Here is a 24,538-nt window from a genome sequence, read left to right on the forward strand (position 1 = left end):
ATATATTTATATTGATGAAAATTAAATTAAGAAAAAGGCTTATATTGTTTAAAATTATAAAAAAAATATTTATATTGTTTAAAACTTTTTTTTTAAAGAAGGAGCGCTTCTACACTATCAGAACGAAACGTTGTAGTCAATAAATGGAGTTTTCAAAGAAAAAATAATGGTTTCTACCGATTTTTTTGTCAATTCTAATAAATTACAATGTTAGCTTCCAAATTATGCAGTCGAAACTACCTGAATATTACTGAATTATTAAACTAAAATGTAATCGTGTAAAAGTAGGTGAAAAATTTAGCCATTTTTTTAAATATCGAAATGGAAAATTACCTCCCTTTCGAACTCTAATGTGTCTTACATAAGCGAATACAATAATTTTCTTAAAATTCTATTTTATTTTCTTTAATAAATAATTTCCTACCTTATCGATTTCGAAATTTTTTGGGTATAATCATCTTAAAAATACGAGGAAAACGTAGATGCTATTGTTTTCATATAAAATTCAATATTACGATTTCCGAAATTTCGTCCCAACAGTGTAGGAGCGCCAAAAATAGTTCTGTTTAAAATGAATAAAAAACTGTTTATTCTTTTAAAATAGTTGAAAAATTAAAAAAGTTCTGTATATATTGCTTAAAAAATATGTACAACAAGTGTTTATTCCTTTTTTAAAAAAGTTGTTTTCATATTGTTTATATTTCAAAAAAAAAAAAAAGAAGTTCTGCTTAAAACTGTTAACTTGTGAAATATCGACATCATTGCTTTTATATTGTTGGCATAGTAACATAACGGTGATTAGGGAGTTTTGTTCCTTTTATGTCATAAAGGGTTCGAGATTATTTTTCCACCTAAACTGCAGTCTTGTCGAAAGTTTTTACTTTACGAAAGGATATCATAGCCCAAATGAATCAATTTTGAAATCAATCGTCTCGACTAATTACAAAATTTTATAAAGATTTTAATGAAGAAACATTTTAACAGGGGTATAAATGTCTCTCCGGAGACCAGAAAAAGATCGAGCTAAGCAGCCTGGAAACATTTTCCAATCTGATTATATTTATTAATTTTACTAAACAAGAAAACTTCGGATATTCTTTATTTACATCACGTGACCCAGAACAGCCAATGAGAAGGCCCGAAAAGATCGTCTGCCGATTCAAATAAACCGCCCAAAATATACACATCTTGAAAAAATCTTAAAACTGTTTAAAAATAAATTTTACAATTTTTTCTTTCTTTGTTTTTATCTAAAATAAAGGCACTTGTACAGTTTAATCAAGACATTAAAAAAATGAAAATATCGGAAAAACGTATCCGTTTTGAATTGAAGATCTCCGAAAAAAAAAAAAAAAAAAAAAAAATTCACTTAATTTGATCGAGTAGTTTAAAAAAAAAAAAAAATTTTTTTTACAGCGGAAAAACACGTTTTCATGACAGCATGTTGAAGATAGATATCTTTGAATTTTTTAAATTTTTGTGTTTAGATTTTTAGAACTCGCCACAGGGAGATAACTCAGTTTAAACCACCGACATTTCCTCCCCATCTTTACTACTAGCTTTTATTCCTAACTAGCGAGGGGTACCTGGCGTTGCCCGGGTGTTTTTCGGGGTATGTGAAAAAAACCCGAAAATGTGAAAAAAAAAAAAAAAAAAAACGACGCGCAGTTGGAAAATAGTAAAGTGTTTAAAAAAAGCAGGTGCGCGTTTTTGATTGACGTGACGGCGATAGGTATTCAGCAGTTACGATTTTGTGCGGGACAGTTTTGAATAAATCGGTTTGTTTATTAGGAGGAGCGAAATGAAAGCTACACTCTGATATGACGAAGTCGACATTGAACAAGCGTTACTTAGCTCTCCAGAGACAACTGGCTTTCGGCCTGTGATTAGAGTCGAGTTTCGCTTTTTTTAATACCGAAAACCGAATGTAACGCGTGCCAATGCAGGAAATGTGAAATAATTAACGTTTTAAAGTCAATAAAATTAAATAGACAGGCGAGCTCCGTGGATAACTCTGAGATATTACAATTTATAGATGATATAAACAGTTTTAAGAAGTTGTTAACCGAGCAAGCGCTTCTCTGAAAGAAGCCATTTGTGGACATTGAGGAAAAGCGTACATACATACACACATACATTTTCGCTTTTATATATATAGAAAATCAAACCTTTTGCTTGGTATCATAACAAATTGTTTTTTCACTGTAAAAAAAAATCTACTTGAAACTTTTTTTTCCGGAGAACTTCATTCCATAACGGGTAGGCTAAACAATGCTGTAACATCCAAAAAAGGATGTAAAATTAATGAGAAAATGCTTAAATCGTTGAAGACGTATATGTAACTGTTATGGGGTACAAATCACCCCTATTTGAATACTAAGTGGAATCAACCAGTCTTATGAATACCACTGGTTTCAGAGACTAAACGGAGACATTCATACCATGTTTAACCGCATGCTACGAACACGTTCCTCTCATACCACTTTAGTGGCTCCTCTATTCTTTATAATAAATACATATTATATTTTATACAATTTACACTACTTGTGGTTTCTTTCATTTATAACCCTTAGCACGGATCTACAACAGTAACATTATTTCTCCAGCAGATCAAACAATACTAAAAGTATAACAAACACAAATTTCATGAACAAGTTTCTATCCAATGTGCTATCATTTGGATAAATAATATTTATTAACTATAAAGGCAAACACACACTACATATGATGTAATTTATCTTCAAAGAGTTTGGCTACAACTTGTTCTTGTAAGAATTCTAATTTCACATATTTTTTCAATAGAAGAGTTGCACCTACCACAACAATTTTATTACTTTCTTACAAGTTTACTGTTTTCATGCCATAATATTTTTTATTATTTTAATTTACTTTGTTTTCGAGTCATTTCATGTTCTGATATTTTTTATTATTTTATAACTTAGAGTTATATCTCAGACTTTTGATTAATTTTGTTTAGTACGAATTCTCATATGCATAAATATATGTGAAGCATTGTAGCGGACACAAGTGTGGCACACTTTCATCTGCATTTCGGTAATTAATCCAAGCAAAGCTTTGAATTCTCTGCTAATTTCTACAGCCTTAGTAATGATCTTGTTTCTGTTTTTGGTTCCAAAACACTTCCTCTTGAATTCTGATTGTTCATTTTTTAGCAACACACCAGAGATTAATAGTTTTTTTTTTACATGGAAGTCACCACTTATCAAGGTCTGGAAGCTACTCGGGGATAAGGGTTATTGCGTGAATGGGATAGTATCGCAGTAATCATTAGTATTGGAGACCTGATAAAGTGTCTTACTTAAGGAGGCGATTCATCAGGAATTTGTTTATGTTGGACTTGAAGACATCCAAGTTGTAGTCAGGTGGGAAACAGGCAAACGGAAGAGAGTTCCACTGGCGTGCATTTCTAAGAAAGAAGCTTTGTTCATGGAATCTACGTTTTGGTTTTGGCACAGTTAAAGAGTGCGGAAAATTTTTGACAGTGGTTTCAGCTAGACGGGTGCTTATTGGGTGTTGTATGCAACTGGTAATTGATGCTCAAACACTTCCTGCTGAATTATATTTGGTCTTTTTGAGGTACCCTTCTGACGAGCATTGTTCAGAGATTATGTATAAAACCAGGTCAGGAAAGAACATCTGTGTTGTAGTAAGATAGTGGATTCATCAGCATTGTTTAAAGTAAAGAACTTCTACAGCAGATTGTTAGGAATTAATATCTCATTGTAATGATGATATGGTGTAGTATTTCATTTTATTAGCCATTTTTGTTTCCTCTTTACAAATCAACAGATTCATGAAACAAACACTATAGTTGATATGAAATGATGCTGTTCTAACCAGAAATGTTCTAAGTAGTCTATGTATGATTTTTTAATATTGAACTTGTTCTTAGTTAATAAAATCCCAAGTGTAATTGGTGACTGTGGCATTTCAGATTTGTTTTACTTACATTGGATTACTTTCAATATCTACTGTGTCCATTGTTTATTTTCCTTTTTATTTTCTTGGCATTGTGTTCTATGGTTCCCACTGAATTCTAGGCATTCACCTGCTATCTTATACATTTTAATTTTGTGATATCTTTAAGATTGTAACTTTCACTTTAAGTGCAATCGTTTGAATATTTGTGAAAGTCGGTTCACCGGGTATATTTGCCAGGTAGTTCTTGAAATTATTTTCTTTCTTATTATTTTACTTTGTTTGTTTTAAGTGATCAAGGGGCGTCGTCCTGGAGCAAACATTTGATGTCGTTACGATATAAATTAATATCTGAGGGCTCTTTTAAGAATAGATGTGGTTCCCTTTATAGCTGCTATCTTTATTTTGTGCCAGCTGGGTCTTCCAGGGATTGTTTCCAAGATTTTCTTCAGATTTGTTCCTATCACAACTGGTATATTTATACTTTTGAATATAGATGTTGTCGTTTTATGACTGTTATATATTTTCGCAAGCATTTTTATTATTCTATTTTATTTTCTCCTATAAAAACATGTTTATATCTTTCAAATAATATGTCGTTTTTAAAGCATTTTTCCGTCAAGTTAGTCCATATATACTCCCCTTTCATTGTTTTATTGCAATTTAAAATAATCTCATCAATCGTGAGTTCCTTCAGGTTTGTTTCATTTAATACCCTCTATCTATAATATGAACAAATGCGAATTCTTAGAACAGAACGCAGCAAATTTTGCTTTTTTAATTGTGTGTTTCTTTCATATGTATCAGCAAGCTTGATTTGTGAGAACAAGAATAATCACATACTGTGCAAGTATGTGGCTTTTCCCCATTGTGAATTTTCATATGTCTCAACAATGTTGATTTTTCAGAACAAGAATATCCACACACTCCACAAGAGTATGGCTTTTCCCCAGTGTGAGTTGCCATATGTCTCACTAACTTTGATTTAACAGAAGAAGAATATTCACAAACATCACAAGAATGTGGCTTTTCCCCAGTATGAATTCTCATATGTTTCTGTAAATCTGATTTTTGAGAACAAGAATATCCACACACTTCACAAGAATGTGGCTTTTCCCCGGTGTGAGTTCTAATATGTTTCACTAAATCTGATTTCTGAGAACAAGAATATCCACAAACTTCACAAGAATATGGCTTCTCCCCAGTATGAGTTCTCATATGTCTAACTAACTTTGCTTTTTCAGAAAAAAAATTACCACACACTTCACAATGATATGGTTTTTCCCCCGTGTGTGTTCTCATATGTCTCTCTAAACGGAATTTGACTGAAAATGAATGTCCACACACCTCGCAATGATATGGCTTTTCCTCAGTGTGAGTTCTCATATGTGTTACTAATTTTGATTTTTCAAAACAAGAATATTTACACATTTCACAAAAAAGTGGATATTCCCCAGTATGCGCTCTCATATGTCTCTCTAATGTTGATATTTCAGAACAAGAATATTCACACATTTCACAAGAATGTGGTTTTTCACCAGTGTGAGTTCTCATATGTCTCACTAGCGTTGATCTTTGAGAACAAGAATATCCACACATTTCACAAGAATGTGGCTTTTCTCCAGTGTGAATCTTAATATGTCGAACTAAATCATACTTTTCAGAACATGAATAACCACAAACTTCACAAGAATGTGGCTTTTCCCCAGTGTGTGTTCTCATATGTCTCACTAACTTTGATTTTTTACTAAAACAATATCCACACACTTCACAATGATGTGTCTTTTCTTGTTTCTGTACCTGCATGTTTCATTTAAAATGGTCCTGAAACAAGATTACCAATGTTGTTCAAAAGTATATTTTTCTCGCTTTTTCAGTGTTAATTCACAAACGTTGAAGCAAATTTGATTTTCTGCAATTTGCAATCTCTTAATAACTTCTGAGTTGAACATCATGTATATATTTCACAAATTAATTTGACGATGTATGATATTAAAAAATTGTAAAATATTAGTATTCAGCAAAAAAAATTGCACATATTTTGCCGTTGTCTCCCACATAAGGAATTCATTTTGTATTTAAAGAAAATTGTTATCCGTTAAAATTCAATAAAAGTGTTCAAGCAGGAACATCTGTAAATAAAAAAATGAAATTCAATATTTTTAATATTGATATTCATATATTAGTATTCTATTTAATTTATGTTGTTTACATGAATTTAATAAAAAATATAGAAAATACCAAAATATTTTCTAACTTGACACAAAACCAACCTATATTGGATGTAGTCCAAAGTATATACAACCTGGCATTTTTCTGATTTTCAGCCTTATATATATATATATATATATATATATATATATATATATATATATATATATATATATATAATGTTATTATCATTCTTAGAATAAGAGACAATATCAATTTTACTCAAGCACATGTATAATCTTGATGTACAGATATGCAATCACTAATTTTGAAAAGCTACAAATTCTGTGCTTTTATTTTTAATTGTTTATAATTGTTATTTTGTAATCTTTTATTTGTCAATCGTATTATTCTAATATAACGTTTGTTTGAGGAAATATATCTTTTTACTCAAAATTCATTTTGAATATAGGAAATATTATATTATTTGATAGGCGTTTAATTTATCAACGAGTTGAATGTCTTTATCAGTAAATATTCATACAAACACATTTTTAAATTACTAATTTTCAAATACTTTATAGAAGACATTATAAAGGCTGCTTCAAACATGAGAAATCCTAAACAACTACAAAGTGCATGTAGGCACAACTATCACAACTATCTTCATCTTAGACATGTTTCAAAAAGAGGGAGATGTAATATGTGCCCCATCTGTCTAAGCTCCAACTATCAATGTTGCATCCCTATGTTTTATAAGTACATTAATAGAATGTTCTATGATGAACTACTAGCAATTGTGCTCCCACTACATATACTTTCTCTACTGTTCTCTCCAAGACCGGACTATACCCTAATCGATCATGTTTTTGATAGTATAGATACAACACTCTCCCTAGATAGAAACGCCGAAATACATATGTTTGGTGATTACAATATCCACCATAAAAATTTGCTTGGTTTTCAGGTTGCACAGATGCAGCTAGACGCTCTATTTATAGTTTCTATATAGTTCCTTTCACTCACATAGACAAAAATGTTCCCAACTCACCTCCCAGATCGTAAACACCAGCAGGCTTCATGTCTAGACCTATTCTTCATGATAGTACCCGAAGATTCTGTAACTAATACCCCCAGTTCACTTGGAAACGCAGACCACTGAGTGGTATCAATGGATATCACATTTAAATCCCAACCCCAACATGAGGAGCCATTGCTCAAGAAGACAAAGTACTACAAAAGGGCTGACTGGAAAAACATCAGAAAACACACCAGAGATGCCCAATCGACCAATATCTTCTTTCTTCCTGTTGAACAGTGTGCCAATGAGACAACTGAATGGTACAAAGTGGGTATTGAAGCACATGTTCCCACATGGAAGTATTATAGCAAGCCCCACTCACCCCCATGGTTCACTACAAATTGTTCAGTTGCCATTGCACATAGGCAGTATGCATTCTACAAGTTCGTATGTCATAAATACGAATAGGCAAACATTTATAGATGCTAGAAATCATTGTAAGAGATAAATAGAATCGCAAAATTATAGAAAATCTATAATATTGTACTGAAAAAGGGGTTATCAGTAATTCCCCCACTATCCAACAACCAGAAGGTTGCATGCATGGCAACTGAGAAAGCGGAACTGCTTGTGCAGTGATTTGTCTCCAACTCCACCTTAGGGCCAACAAACAACTCCCTCCCAAATGGATTGAAGCCATACTAGAAGATGTGAAAATCATCTCTTCTCATGTCCATGATGTAAAAAAAAAACTTTGATGCCTCCAAGGTATGTGAGCCTAATCTCATCCCTGCAATATTAATTAAGACATTCTCATCTAATATTCACAGGCAATATGAACTAGAACAAATAAATTAAGGACATTACAAAGACTGCTGCAAGGAAGGTGGACTCCCTCTATTGTGCTAGAAGACTACTCCCACCTGAGAATATCCTATACCTCTGCAAAGCCACCATTTGTCTATGCATGGAGTATTGTTGCCACATCTGATATGCAGAAGTTTAAATCTAATGTAAACCAACATCTTGTTAATCTTTCCTAGGCATTGTCACAAATAGTAGTCTCTTATGTACAAGTGGCAATATGCCCTGTTAGGGGTGAATGTGAGTAAAAAGCATATTCCCAACCAACTCCACAAGCAGCAAAATCCCAGCTCTTCCCAATTTGTTTCTAGATGCTGAAAAAACTTCTATTTTAAGAGTTATCTCCCTTGGACTGCTAGACTTTAGAATTCCTATTTGTCTCTGGTTCTTTGACTGTAAATATCTGTTCACCCCTAAATCATCTTAACGTAAAAATTATTTGTTACTCATGAGCGTGTTGAATTTTTATCTTTAAATATTAGTAAGTACATCACTATGAACAGACACTAAACATATAACCTGTGTTATTAGGTTGTAACCAAACATTTTATGTCAATGCAACTAATGCATATCGATTGATATTGTCGTATTCTTTCCTTGGAACAACTACATTTTCAATTTAATCTCATCTATTCAGCAATTTTCAAAACTTTATTATTCCAAGCTAATGATTTTAAGGAGAAATATCTGTTTACTGCTAATTGAGCAAAACATTGAAATTATTTGTAGCCACAGGTGTTTAACTTATTAGTGTTTTAATGTTTTATCTTTAAATATCAGTAAAATGACGAATTTCCAAATTACCATAAACAGATAATAAACACTAACTGCTTTTCTTTGCATTTTAAGTTTTAATTTATTTTTGTTTTATCTTTTTATGTACGTTTAATGATCACCTGACAAGCAGCAAAATGACCGTTTGCTATAGATGCTAGAAATCTTTGGACCTTAATAGCCGTCTTCCTTATATTGTAAGACTTCAGAATTGCCTCTGTGTCGGCTTCCTTGACTGTAAATATCCGTTCACCCTGAAATCATCTGAACATAAAAATTATTTGTAACCACAAGCATTGACTCATCAGTTAAATGTTAGATATTTAAATATTAGTAAAACTCAATATTTTAATTACTATAAGCAGATATTAAACATCTAAACTAACAGCTTGATTTAGGTTTTAACTAAACATTTGATGACAATACCATTAACACATATTGATTGATGTTGACATTTTCCTTTCTTAGAACAACCACATTTTCTATTTTTCCTCATATATTTCCCAACTTGCCAATTGTATTATTCCAAGCAAATTATATTTTAGGAGAAATATCCGCTTACCTCTGATTTAGACACTAAAATTATTTGTAAACAGATTGTTTACTTATCAGTATTTTAATGCTTCATCTTTGAATATCGGTAAGATAATAGATTTTTAGATTACCATGAACAGATAAAAAAGACTTAACCATATTTCTTTGGGTTTTAATTCAATTTATTTGTGAGAGTCATCAAAGAAGCAAGCATCAACGTATTTGCGCCATGAGTGGCTGTACGTAAAAATGCCAACAATAACGAACTTACCTTTAAGTGGGATCTGAAAGAGAGATTTACTGAGCTTTTATACCAAACCTAATTCACATGTTTTCAGGTCATCTGATGGGGAAAATCAATAAAAATGGCGTGAGAAGTGGGAGAGGGGGAGAAAGGAAGGAAGTGAGATCAACAGACATTTTGTTTAACCTCTACCAGGAAGCAACTGTTGTAAGAATGAATTTGCTTTTTAATTTTGGGAAGGAAACATCGGCAATTGAAGTTATTTCAACATTATTTTCCGTATTTTTTCTTTATTTGACTTTTCATTTTTTATGTTTTTATGCAAATCCAATGATCACCGTATTTCATAAATGACTTTCGTTTGAAAATGTAACCAAATATTTTATGAGAATACAACACATTCATATTTATTCAAACTATTATTTTAAACTTACTCAGATGTTATACACATTAAATAATAAAACTGAAAATTTGCATTTCTTTCTTTTTTGTTTTCTATTATGAGAAAGTTTATAATTAAATAAGTACAAATGTTTGTTATTTTGCACTTCAAATCACCAATTTCTCGGTTAAATTCGACACTGTTGTCAAAACTTCTGACTTCCAAACGCAATGATCTTTCTAGCTGACTTTCACACATCTGCGGAAGTAACATGCCTTCTTTCAACTCGCCTTATGCTCGCTTCACGTCTGCTTTTATTGACCAGTCTCATTTGCATAAACATTCAGTCACGTGATTATTCACCATAAAACAAACTATCTCACCATGTTAGTTTTTCCTTTCTTTCTCTTTCATTTCATTCAACGACCGACCCTTTGAATCATGCACACGTGCTAGTCAAGTCATACGTTACCCTACACTATTCTACGATTTTTAAACTCGAATTTAAAAAAATTATCAGTAGATTGTCTCCATGCATTCCTTGTAATCAAGATATTATATCGTTGCCTTCTTAAAATCTGCTTCAATCAAATTCAACAGTTAACATTCTTTTATATGGAAGTCGCTACAAACAAGGTATGAAACCACATTATACAACGCAAATGCAACAGGTACATATTTACCTTTTTTTGGAAAAGACCAAGATTCTAGGTAAGAAAAAACACAACAGAAAGGGAGTTCAACAGGCTTACAAATATGATGATCTATTATAAGCAGAAGAACACTAGATTAACGAATAGAACGAACCGGAACAAATGATCCAGGGAATAAATCAGAAAAGGTTAAATTAAAATATGTCATAATTGTAGTGGATGACCTTTCTTTGTTTCTGTTTTTCTTTTTTTTTGGATGATGATGATGATGATGATGAATAACGTGCATACCTGGTGGATGAAGTTTGGGCTTCCACCAAACTTACTAGCAGCTAAACTGTAGATCGTGTTCATTTATTATCCAGTTGATTTGAAAGTTATCGCAGTGGTGCTGCCATATGTGATAACAATATTTTTTATTTTCTCCCTTCTCTCGTGAACTATTTCTGCTATTATGGCCTTTGCCTCAAAGCTTATTCCAGTATTCCAAACAGTCAAAGTGGAATGGCTGAAGAAAACTCAACTGATGTCAACTGAGTCAGGTCAAACGTATCGAGTATGTCGTCCAGCAATTGCCTTGGATCCTTTTGCTTCATGGAAGCAGTCTGCAGCATGCTGCTTTCAACCAGGTGAGATGGTTGGTGCATTTTTAACAGAACTGTGAAGGCTTGTGGTCCTGTTTGGCAATGTATCGGATGAGTGCGTACAATATGTATTCATTGCTGGATTGCCTGAGCATGCTGAAGATCTATTACCAGAATCATCCAGGATGGATAACCTACATCTGTCTCATGTGCTGGCATGCACTTGTGCCAATTTTAAAAACTGCACTTGAGGTACAGAGTAGGATGCAATAGCTGCATAGTTGGCACGAAGCACACCTAAGGAGACAAATACTTCTCAGTGGTGTTACAATTGTCATGGACAAAATTACAGGGCAAGCAGTTGTCTACTGGATAGTGAGACAATCAGAGGTGCTGCTGTTCCCAAAGAATATCAAGTGTTATCGATGTCAACGGTATGGGCATATTACTCAATTTTGTCCAGAAAATGAGCAGGGGTGGGAATTTCAGCACCAATCTCATTCCTCAAACTGTTGTAAATGTAACTGTTTGCATCAATGGACTATCACATACAGCTCTACTGGATACTGGATGTATGCAATCAATGGTTCACAAGTCGTGTTATAAGGAATGGACAAGGAAAGTGACTCCTGTGATCCCAGCAGAATGAAGCTCACTTAGCTGCTGTGGAAGAGTAGTAGTACAAGCTAACATTGGTGCTAAGCTGAGCATTCACATAAACACCTTATTTTTGGATAGATACTTGCATTTGATTTGTTGCTTGGGCTGGATGCTACCAAACGACTGGAAGAAGCAGATGTGTCTAGTGTCGGTGAGGTAACTTTTCCACATTTCAGCAAAACAAATTTTGCTGCTATCACCATTACTGAACCTGATTTCTCCAGAGAGTATGAAAAGAACACTCGGAAGTGAACTGTATCGTGGAAATCGGCTGGGGACCAACCTCCAATTACATTGAATTACATAGTCTTGCAGAATATTCAGTTCCAGCACAAATTCAAGAGGAATATGATCGTGAACTGCAACTGTGGATCAATAACGGCTGGCTGCTACTGTATCCGGAGGACAAATACAGCCCCCTCAAAGGGTCTCATCCTCCTCATGGTTGCTATAAAAGAGCTAAATGAATACATGAATGTGTATACTTCCATGATTTCTTGCAAAAATTAAGGGAATGGTGACAGCAAGGTCCATATGTTGCAGTGCTGGATCTATGCCTATTTGCAAGTATATGTTGACAAATCTGTTTGACTGTTCCAAACAGTGAAGATCAAGGGACAATGATATTGTCTTCCCTGAGTCAGATTTGAGCTCAATGTTGCCTCTATTATATTGGGGGCCATTGTTAATGCTGTCCCCAGTCAGAATGAAATCATAAACGCAGCTATGTCTTCTTATACTGACAACATTTTCGTGAATGAGCATATGTGTTCTGCAATCTATGTTAATGAACATTTGGAGAAGTTTTGTCTGCCAAGCAAAACCCCAGAACAGCTAAAACTGGATCACGCATATTAGGATTACATGTCCAGGAGGAGCAAGGATAACTGTTACAGTGGTATGGAAGTGACCTTCCAGTAATCCCCCAAAGACTTACCTGTTGAATTGTATTTTCAGAGGTCAAAACACAAACAAAAAAAGCAAATATATAACAAATGTTACCAAAGCTAAGATATGTCACTCTTCAGTATTAGTGCAGAGAGTGATTCGGACGTAAATAATAACGTTATTATTTAAAAAGCCATTCTTAACATTGGGAGGGGGAGGGTGTTTTGTACCTATTCTATACCTTACAATTGAATAAAAAAACATATCATAAAACTTTAATTAAACTTGGAAATACGATTAAAAAAATAGCGCAGATCACTCTCTGCACTAGCACCCATTCTTCTACCCAGATAAATGTGTTGTCGTTTTATGACTTATTTTGAAGCGTTTATTTACTTTGAAACGAGTAATGCGACCATATCTTACAAAAAACTATGTGAGAAAGCAAAAATGTTCCTCCTCGCCTTGCAATAAAAATTGGAAACATAACGATTACGCATCTTGTTGACAACTAACTGGTGATGAAGTGTTCATTCTACGTTAAATTCATATAGGAAAGTGACCCCTCTCTCTAGTATTTTAAATATTTATTATTTTTTTTTGTGGTTAGAAGCTAAAAAAAAACAAGTCTTACCATGGGTGCTCAGCGAGTGAGTTCAGGCCGAGAAAAGGAAAAACAAAGATGGCGGCCAGCATTTTATTATGTGCGTTCTCGCATAATCTTGTGTGTGCATGAAGCTGGAAACTACAAAATGAGCTTCATTTCTCGGTGTTGGGCAATTTGAGATCGGGCAGGAGAGTAGACGCTTCGGCAGTACATAAACTGAAATTATAATCGTATTTTGTGTGCAAGAAGTGACCCCTCCCCCTTTTCAGAGGTCCGCCTGTTCTGAGACTGCTTTATTCTTCAAGCTATTTCGGCGATGGCCAATGCTGGCTTAAGCAACATGATCAAGCCTTTTAATGGCGACGGTGATGTGGTGGCGTGGCTTAAAAAAGTAGACCTTGTGGCAAGGATTCAAAAGTTGGATGATGTGGCTGCAGTAATACCACTGTTTCTAGAAGGGGATACGCTGGCCCTCTATTTGGAGCTCAGCGAGTGAGAACAGGGTGATGCGGACGCCATTAAGGGTCGACTGATTGAAGCTTTTGCAGAGGGGCCTTTCGAGGCCTTTAATAAGTTGAAGGAGAAGAGGTGGACTGGTGAATCTGTTGATGTCTACGCGAATGAGATAAGGAGATTGGTTGAGTTGTCGGGCATCAGGGGACATGCCACGAGTCACGTAGTCAAGATGACTTTCGTTACCGGGTTCCCGGAAGAGATATCAAAACATTTGCAGCAGGTCCTAGGAGTGGAGACGCTAGATGTGAGTTAGCTGCTCAAAACTGCAAAGATCTTGGTGAGCACCCAGCCCACAGAGTCTGGAGGGACAACAGCAATGATACAGCAGGATGTGGGCAAGAGTCTGCCGAACCCGAGGGTGGGATGCTTTGAATGTGGCGGACCACACATGAGAAGAGACTGCAGGAAGTTCTTACAATGGACAGCATGTTACAAATGCAATTGGAGAGGCCATTTAGCGGTGAAATGCATGAGTTCGGGAAACTGGCAAGGGGAAGCCGATGCGCCAGCGGCCGCCTTGATTCGGGAATAGTGGCGCACTCGCAGCAGATGCCCAAGCAGAAGATCATGGTGGAAGGACAGGGAGTTATGGCCCTGATCAACACTGGCTGTACAACTACCATGGTGCACACAACCCTGGTCGGAAGATGGAAATGGAAGGGTGAAGTGACGGCATTCAATGGGTCGCGAGTGAAGTGTCGAGGGAGGAAGACCATCACTATTGATATTGCTGAACACTGGATGAGGGTCCATGCAATTGTCACCGATCATCTGGTGTCTAGCGTCCAAGCCATCATTGGAATGAATTTTATATGCCGACTTGGATGCGTTACCATCACATGCAACAATGTGAGGTTCGGACTAGCTGAGTGTGCAGTGACAGAGCAAGCCCCCGGAGGGACCAACATGGCCGGGGAGGAAAGAAAAATGTTGATCAAAGATCAGGACTTCCGAGCCGAATTTGACGGAGAGCAGTGGATGGTGGAGTGGGCATGGAAACATCAAGCGCCATCGCTGACAAAAAGGGTGGCATGCTACACTAATTCGCTTAGAGGAGGGGCGAGAAAGGAGTTTGAACAAGAAGTGGACCGATGCATTGAGGAGGGTAAACTGCTGCTTTGGATGGCTGTTCTGCAACCAACTAAAGGGAAAGTAAGACCGGTCCTGGATTTCTAAGAGCTGAACCAACATGTTAAGTGCCATACTGGAGACGACACCATAGATGTGTGCAGTGAGACCATTAGAGAATGGAGGCAGATGAATGGCGCGTTTACGTTGGTAGATCTAAAATCTGCCTATTTACAACTCCACATCGCCAAGAAGCTCTGGAAATACCAGTTAGTCTGGTACAAAGGCAAAACCTACTGCCTTACGCGAGTGGGGTTCGGTTTGAATTCGGCACCCAAGATCATGTCAACTATCCTCAGGAAGATTCTGTAGACAATGGGAAAAAGAGATGGGACAGTGAGTTCATACATAGACGACATTCTGGTGAATGAGACTCTGGTAACTGCCAAGGAGGTGGTGGCTCATTTGAAGAGGTTTGGGTTGGTCACCAAAGCACCTGAAAAATTAGACAGAGGGGCTGCTTTGGGGCTAAGGCTGAAACGAGGTGTGTCAGGCAGCCTAGAGTTTTGCAGGGGGAACGAGATCCCATAACTGGAGCAAGAGCTCAACAGACGGGAACTTTTTCGCTATATGGGAAGTTGATCGAACATTATCCCATTGCTAGCTGGCTTAGACCAGAATGCAGCTACATAAAGAGGCATGCTGAAGGAAGAGGATGGAATGATAAAGTGGGGGGAAGAACGGTCACCATGATGGAAGAGCTCCTGAAAGAAGCAGAACGGCAAGACCCAGTCCGGGGAACCTGGAACATACCACGAACATTGGATGGAGTTGTGTGGTGTGATGCAAGCAGCATGGCAACAGGAGTTGTTTTGGAAGTTCGAGGAGTGGTTGCAGAAGACACAGCCTGGTTAAGGAAGAAAAGTGATGTCAGCCACATCAATGTAGCGGAATTAGATGCATTAATCAAAGAGGTCAATCTGGCCTTGAAATGTGGACTGCATGACATCTGCATCAAAACAGACTCTGCCACGTTGTTTGCTTGGCTAAAGTCCCTCATTTCAAGTGAAAAAAGGATAAGAACGAAAGGGGCAGCAGAGATGTTTGTGAAGCGCAGGCTTGGGATGCTAGCTGAGCTGATGCAGGAGTTTTGTTTGAAGCATCGCGTAGACATTGTGGCTTCTGAGAAGAACCGAGCAGATGCTCTCATGAGAGTGAAGAAGAGTTGGCTTTTGCCAAAGAAAGATTTTGTTGCTGCATCGGATCTAGATGATGTTGGCATGCGAGAGCTGCACAATCTGCACCATATGGACGTAGTACTTGGTGAAGAAAGTCGACCTGAGTGTCACCAAGGAGTAAGTGAGGCAAGTGGTCAGGACATGCGACAGATGTCAGTCGATTGATCCTGCTCCAAGCATGCATGAAGCTGGTCAATTGGGGGTGAGTGGGACCTGGGAGAGACTGGCATGCGATGTCACCCATTACAGGGGTGGACTTTACCTGACCATGATTGACTTCGGGCCCAGGCGATTTGCCCTATGGAAGAAGCTATGTGGAGGAACAGGCAATGAAATAGCGGCAATCCTCGATGAGGTGTTTTTGGAGCGAGGTCCCGTGGAAGAGTTGTTCACCAACAACGGGACCGCATTCAAGTCAGTAGCAGTGACGGAAGTAATGAGGAGGTGGAATATCCAACAATTTTTCAGAGCTGCCTACGGACCCAGTAGCAACCGGGATCGTGGAGAGAAACCACCGCACCATAAAGGCAGTTGCGGAGAGAAGAGGCACCTCACCTGAGCAAGCTGTTTACTGGTATAATATGTCGCCTAGATTGGGACAAGTGCCAGAAACGGTTCCGCAACTGTCAACATTCGCATATTCCTGGAGATATCCCAGGGTTGAGCCGGCAAGCAAAGAGGCAGAGGCCACAGGGACCATTAAACTTGGGGATGAGGTATGGGCGAAGCCACTGGGGGCGCGCTGCACCACACAATGGAGTAGAGGTCGCGTGTGGGAGGAACACTAGAAACAACATCGTGGTGGACAGAGTACCGAGGCATATTCTCGACATCAAACCAGTGGAAGGCGAAGCAATGGAGGGGAATATGCAGCAACAGGAGGTGGACGAGACACCTCAGAGGTCAAGTAGAGAGAGGCGACCGCCACAGTGGATGAGAGACTACGAAATATGATCTTGAGATCAGGGAGGCATGTGATTAGAAGCTAAGAAAAAACAAGTCTTGCCGTGGGTGCTCAGCGAGTGAGTTCAGGCTGAGAAAAGGAAAAACAAAGATGGCGGCCAGCATTTTATTACGTGCGTTCTCGCATAATCTTGTGTGCGCGTGATGCTGGAAACTACAAAATGAGCTTCATTTCTCGGTGCTGGGCAATTTGAGATTGGGCAAGAGAGTACATGCTTCGGCAGTACATAGACTGAAATTATAATCGTTTTTTGTGTGTAAGAAGTGACCCCCCCCATTTCAGAGGTCCGCCTCTTCTGAGACTGCTTTCTTCTTCTTCTTCTTCTTCTTCTTTTTTTTTTTTTTTTTTTTACACAGTGGTCACCACTTATCAAGGCCCGGAAGCCACTCAGGGATAAGGGTTATTGCAAGTACATTACGTTAGTGAGGAGATTTGCTGAAATGTTTACTTAAGAGGGCGGTTCATTAGGAATTTGTTAACATTGGACTTGAAGACATCCAAGTTGTAGTCTGGAGCGAAGCAGGCAGACGGAACAGAGTTCCACAGGCGTGCAGTTCTAAGAAAGAAGCTTTGTTCATGGAATCTGCGTTTTGATTTAGGCACAGATATAGAGTGGGGGAAATTTTTCACAGTGGATTCAGCTAGACGGGTGTTTTTCGTGAAAGATTGGCGAGGGGGGACCAGAGATTGGAGTTCAGACGAGCATCTGACATGGAAATAACGATAAAACAAGGACAGGCTCGCAACGTCTCTTCTGTGGGAGAGAGGTTGCAGGGTAGAGAAAAGGGCATCCCCCACTAAGCCACGAAGTCTATTTTGTACTCTGTCAAGGCAGGATAGGCTGTTCTTCTTCTTCTTCTTCTTCTTCTTCTTCTTCTTCTCCTTCTTCTTTTTTTATTACTTCTTTGCAGATATTTTTTTAAAGTGTGTTGAAACTTAATAGCCCCCAAAAGTAGATTTTTATTTTTATTTTTTTTTATGGAGTAAACTATGTTGGATTAGATAGTAAAGATCTACCAATATTTTTTCCTTTTTTTTCTACATTTAGTTTCTACTTATTGGTGATGGCCAATAAATAGGTGGTCATTTTATGTAAACTTCATAACAGAAAGTGATCCCCATTCTAAAATTTAAAATATTGATTTATAAGTAATCAAAAATCAAACTGAATTCTTTAGCGACATATTAAGTGGAGACAAAACGATTAAAAAAATAAGAAAAGAATATTAAAATAATTGAATACCAAAAAAGTAGGCACCGCCAAAACTGGGGGAGGGGCAGGTAAGTACTTTTTGACGGACCGTCTTTTTAAAAATCTACCAAAAATCAGGTAATTATCCAATCAATACGAAATTTTCAGCGATTATTAAGAGAAGAATGAACTTTATAACAGTGTACTTATTTTTCATAAACGATATTTACATATATATTTTTTTTTTGCTTACAACCCCCCTTGTTTTTTTTGGGGGGTACCAAATATGCTTAAAATAATCATCTGAAACTAAACAAAACATATTCCGTTGTTATAAGGGACGGCATTATAGATTTAAAAGACAAAACAAAAAACACTTGTTTACATACCTTATTTTGACGTCTGAATATCATAACTTTGATTGTGTTTAATTATTCTGCTTTTGACTTTTGGAGTGTGAAATTCGGTGAATATGTTAAGTAAAATAATTAATTTAAGCTAAGCAAAAAAAAAAAAATAATTTTTTTAAAAAAATATTTATACGGAAAAAGCCATTTAAAAATCTTTGATAAATAAATTAATAAATTTTTTTTAGCGAGCCGAATAATGCCTGACCATTATTAAACAGGGAATTCTTTGAAGAATCGATACAAAAAAAATCGATAAATATTGTGCCCTTTGTGTTAAAATTATATCATCAGTTTTTTGATAACGTTTGCCGCCTTTCGACTACGGTGAACCATATGCGCTGAAATAATTTGGTGGGATCACCGTGACTGCCAAAACCGGTGCAAGCGTGAATCAGTACAGTAGTACCCAATTTTGGTTGGTGACACTCACATAGAAACGAGACGCTTCTCTTTTCATTGCGAGACAAAATTATGGATGGTAAATAAAAATTTATTATTATTTTTATTATTACACGTGTTTATTTTTATTTTACCGAAACTATAGCGGACATTTGTTCGTCTGTCTGCCATAAACGAAACTTTACAGTGAAAAATTAATTTTAAACTAGAAACAGTACTTTTTTTATACTGCGAAAAATACGCACTGTAAAAGAAATGGTTAAACCTTCTTCATTCAATTATTAGGTGAAAGTGCAGAATAGTTGAACACCCCCCATGTTAAGAATGGCTTTCTAAATAAAGTTATTATTTTAGTATGGCCACTTGCAGCCTCAGGGTTGCTTATGTAATTTAGTTTAATTTTTATTCTGCTTTAAATTCCCCCCCCCATTTGGGGGAGCCTGAGCCTGACCCCCCACACACATACACATTAAAAACCAAACTCATCAAAATGGTCACCCATCTAGTACTGGCCAGCCTCGGGGTTGCTTATGTAGTCAAAAAACCCTACAGTTCTTCCTCGTTCAATGAAGGAGAAATCTTTCTAGACTGGGTCAATTTTAATTTTTATAGTGCTTTAAACCCCCCTCCATTTTTGGGAGCCTAACCCCCACACATACACATTAAAAACCAAACTCATCAAAATGGTCACCCATCTGGTGCTGGCCAGCCTCAGCGTTAATAATACATTGAAATTTCCCTCAGTGAAAAATAAGTTTTTTTGTGCAAGTTTGGTCTTCCGTAGGTTGCTTTTTATCAACTACAAAAATAAATAGGAACGTAAACACTATCAAATCGATGCGAATTAACTGGTTGCCTATATGAATAAGTGGAATTATTTGAAATCCAGGTACTTATATTATAATATTTTTGCATATTCTCATAAAAAATAAGCCTAAATCTTAGTTAGACTAAAAATAAACAACTTAATTCTTTCAAAAACTTTTTTTGAAAAATATTTATATACGCTGTGCAAGACAAAAAATGTCAATTGTTAACTTTTGGGGAAATTTTAACATTTAAAATTTAATTAAAAATAGTAGAAAACGTTTTACATTATTCAGCTTTCTATATGATAAAATTCAGGATTTTATCTTTCTGGAAAAAAAAAGTTACTCAGAAATCATGGATTTTAATAAATGTAATTTCGTTTTAAAAAACAACAACAACTTTAATTTTCGGCCATTTTTGGCGGTGCCTACAAAAACGCAGAATTAAATATTTAGGTTTACGAGAAACATTCCCAAAAATCAAATGTTTTATTTAAATAAACACATATGTGACAAAAAACTAAATGTCAGATTGAATAATATTGTTAGATTTTTTTAAAAATCGGAGATTCATACACAGTGGCGGCTCGTGCATTGAGCTGTGGGACTGCAGCAGCACCCCCAAGTTATTTCTACACAATATTAATTATAAAATTAAAAATAATACGTTTGTTTATTATTATTATTATTATTATTATTATTATTATTATTATTATTATTATTATTTTTTATTTTCTATGTGTACAGTATAAAATAATTAACTTTAATGTCGGTATCTCCAAATTCATATAATAACAAAAATAAAACTTGCTTGGAGCTGTGAAATTCACAGTTACACTTTCTTAATGAAATTCTCTTGTACGCATGCGCGGATTAGACGCTTTAGGCAGCCGATGAAAGCCGCTTGAAGAACTGTCGTGAAATTCGTTGTTTGCTTAGAGTGTGCGCCTGTATAGATATGATAACATTGTTATTGAAAAAAAAAGGAGGTTTACTTATATTTTTTAAAATTATTATTAAAATCTGCACATAACGTGTTCTTGTACATAAAATATTGTGCTATTTTTTTTTTTTAAATACGCACACTTTTAGCGTTGCGATTTAATTCGGTAGCAGACGGAAATATATAATATGCAGAAACTGTTTATTTTTATTTATTAAAAGTATTCGGGAATTTAGCAGTGAAGCTAACACGCGACCAAGGGTAAAAACCAAATATACAATAAATAAATCTTACCATAAAAATAAATTTACTTTTCCATCTACCTGCCTTTTTGTTTGTTTCTTTAAAGTAGTTTTAAATGCTATTTATTTTGCAACAACTAAACTTTACAAAAAAAAAAAAAAAAAAAAAAACTGTTTACATTTTTTCCTAGAAGCAAAAAAGCGAAGAAACAGTTTATGTTAAAAATACATTTTAGTTAGAAATCTTTTTAGTGTGTATGTTTTAGATATAAAAAAAATTAGCATTTATTTGCCTCCGACAAGGACAATGTTAGAGGTTTTACACTTTGAAAAATGGATTTTTTACACAAGATTTTTTAATTAAAATGTTTGTAAGTTAAAAAAAAACACACAGTTTTTTTTTTATAATTATGCATTTTAAAACTTTACATTGAATTTGTTAGTAGATGGGTCAGATAATACGCATTAAAAAAAGTAATTAGTAATCCTTCTGGACTGAGACAATTTTAATTTTTTGGGGAAGAAAGGTCCATTAAAATTCGATGTTTTATAATGCTTATATATGACATCCTATTTTCTTATAATAAATCTCCACTTTATGTCGATCTTTACCGGCATGGGAAGGTCAGTAAATAGCCAAGTTTGTTCTTTTTATATAAAAAACAAGTTGTTAAACGATTTGTAAATAAAATTTTGTATCTTTAAATATTTTTGTTTGTTTGCTCACTATATAAAAATGTAAACTTTTTTATTTTGCATTTTATTTACAAATACGTTTTCTTATAAATACATCTTTAAAAATAAATTTTGTAAATAAAACTGTTATTAAATAAAACGCTATTTTCAAATAGTAAACTCCTAAATTAACCCTCGTAGGGAGGCAGGTAAATTTCAAAGTTTTTCTTTTTTGTTTTTATAAAAAATAAGTTATTTTTAAAAATGTTTTTCGTTTGTTTGCAAAAAAAAAAAAAAAAAAAACAACAAAAAACGCAAACTTTTATTTAATCTGAAAAGTTTAAAAGGAATAAGTATATATATTATTTTTATTCTGTAAAGTGTACATAATTTAAAAAAATCTTTTTAATAAAAAAGTTTTTGCGTATTATCCATTTCTGATTGATTATTTGTCTTTGTTATATAATCGAATATTTATTTGAATGTCTGTTTATTATTTGATTAAATATTTATTTATATATTCGAATTCCTTTACACGATATTAAAAAAATACGTAAAATTTTTGAAGCAGCACCCCCACTAATCTCAGGCACGTTCATACGTTTTTTTTTGTCTGTTATAAAGCATAGCGGAATCGATATTTATTTATTACTTTGGGATTGCAATAAAAATAAACTTATTTTAATGTTTAAGATTATTTTAAAAGTTATTGAATGCAATTTTTTTAAAGTGTAAAAAAAAAATAAAAAAATAAAAAATAATGAAGAAAAACAAACTTACCTTTAATTGCAGAAATTTAATACAAAAAAAAAATCGAGATGAATTCGTTCTTTCTTTTGCGTTCAAAACAGAAAATTTTTGTTTGTTAGAATTTCTCTAGTAAATGGATACAATTTTTGTTTTGTGTCTTCAATTCATTAAGAAATAAAATATATGAAAATAAAACAGAATAAAAATTAAAAACATGAAAAATACGATTTAAACGTGAAATTATTTAAAAAGAAAATCAACTGCAAAAGAACAATGAATTAAGTCATCTTAAAACGGTGTAATCATTATTTCGTTCCTCGTGTAAAAATGTCCTTTCATTAGTGTAATGTGTCGAATTGTTTTTCTGTCAAGTTTAGATTTTATTTGTCAATGCTTAATACTTGTTGGGTTTTCTTTAATACTGTTTCCTTTTGTGTTTAATTCCTTAAAAAATGAAATATATGAAAATATAAAAATCAGGTTCATTTTTTTTAAGACCGAACATTTCATCATTATTTCGATTAGTCAAACTACTGTTAATATCCAATATAAGAACAGTCGTCAGAATAATCAAAATAATCCTCATATAAAAAATTACGAAACTGAATATTTCACAAATTCAACTCAAATAAGAGGAATGAATTGTACAAACAGCGAAGTCAGTCAAATGACATAAATGGATTTGAACCAAGAAAGGTTCAAGAAACGATGTGTATGTGAAAAATCCTGAAAATGCATAAACATTTTGACCCCTTCTTTCATTTAAAAATTCACTAAAATCCAGGGAATCACCCAATTTTAATGAAAATTTCAGTACTGGACCAATCAACAATTCCCCCACTATGCTGCAACAATCATGAGGTTTAGTATTTTTTTTTATAGGTAAGAAATTTTTGGAATATATATATATATATATATATATATATATATATATATATATATATATATATAAAATAAATAAAATATTTTATTTTTTATTTATTTATTTATTATTTATTTTCTATTTATTTACTAATTTATTTATTTATTTTCCATTTAGCGTCTTTTAACTGCTGACATTTTCTTAAATAATAACCTGTACATTTCAGTTTACTTATATTATTTTTCCCTATATATTTTTTTCGCACATTTTAACATTTCCTGTCTTGGTCATTTTTACATTTGTGTTTCTATTTTATATTTAATTCTATCACCATTGAATTTTTTCCCTCTTTTTTCCTCTTTTTCTTCCCTGATCTTTCTTATTTATATTTATGTTTCGGCAGCAGTGTGAAAAGCATATCTTATTTTTCTTTTATTAATATTATTGGAATTTTTCCCCTTTTCCCTTGTACATATTTGTGAATTATTCTATGTATTTCGACCTTTGGATTATTTTGGACCATCTTCCAATTACGGGATTTCCTTGGATTTCACTTGTGCAAATGGAAATTCAATTAACTTTCTTGAAGTTATATTTTTGGATTTTACCGTCATTGGATTATTTATCTTTCACCAGACTATCCATTCACGTGTAATCACCTGTTTCTTCACCATATTCCCTCTGCTTCACTTTTTTGTTATCAAGTAAGATCTTTGACTTACTTGTTGCTTCATCAAATGCTTTTGTATGCAAAATCCGATCCCGCATTTTTCTAATTCCTACCCTCTGATGAGAAGGAAAGTATTTCTTCGAAATTCCACGGATTAAGGACTATCCACTTATCAAGTGTTTCCTTTTAAGATTAAATATGTTTTAACTCTTTTTCCAAGTGTTTTTTAACATGTTTTATTAACTGTTTGCTCCTATTATAAGCTCGATCTCCTATTTGGTTTTATAGAGCTTTTACATCTGGCTGAGATAACTTTATAAATATTAATTCTTTAATAGTTATAATTTTAGCTTTACCATCTTGAATCATTTTGGTAAATTTAATTGTAATTTTTATTTCTCCAGATATGTTTGAAAAGGAACACATTACTCTGTTTGCCAAAAATATCCCTATTCCTATCCAACAAGAATATAACTACAAATTTGTTCTCGCTTTGAAC

The 24,538-nt window shown here is 34.5% G+C and overlaps 1 long non-coding RNA gene across 1 annotated transcript; it reads right to left on the reverse strand.

The window, feature by feature from the left end:
• Nucleotides 1-2,642: 2,642 nt before the first annotated feature.
• On the reverse strand, nt 2,643-22,795 carry LOC145293311 (uncharacterized). Its single transcript, XR_013869709.1, has 2 exons — nt 22,538-22,795; nt 2,643-6,071 (listed from the first exon to the last, which is right to left on the reverse strand). It is a non-coding gene; the product is annotated as an uncharacterized LOC145293311 (long non-coding RNA).
• Nucleotides 22,796-24,538: the final 1,743 nt, after the last annotated feature.

Source organism: Euprymna scolopes, chromosome 14, assembly GCF_053919585.1.
Source record: "Euprymna scolopes isolate OS-2025 chromosome 14, ASM5391958v1, whole genome shotgun sequence".
NCBI classification, from domain to species: Eukaryota; Metazoa; Mollusca; class Cephalopoda; order Sepiida; family Sepiolidae; genus Euprymna; species Euprymna scolopes.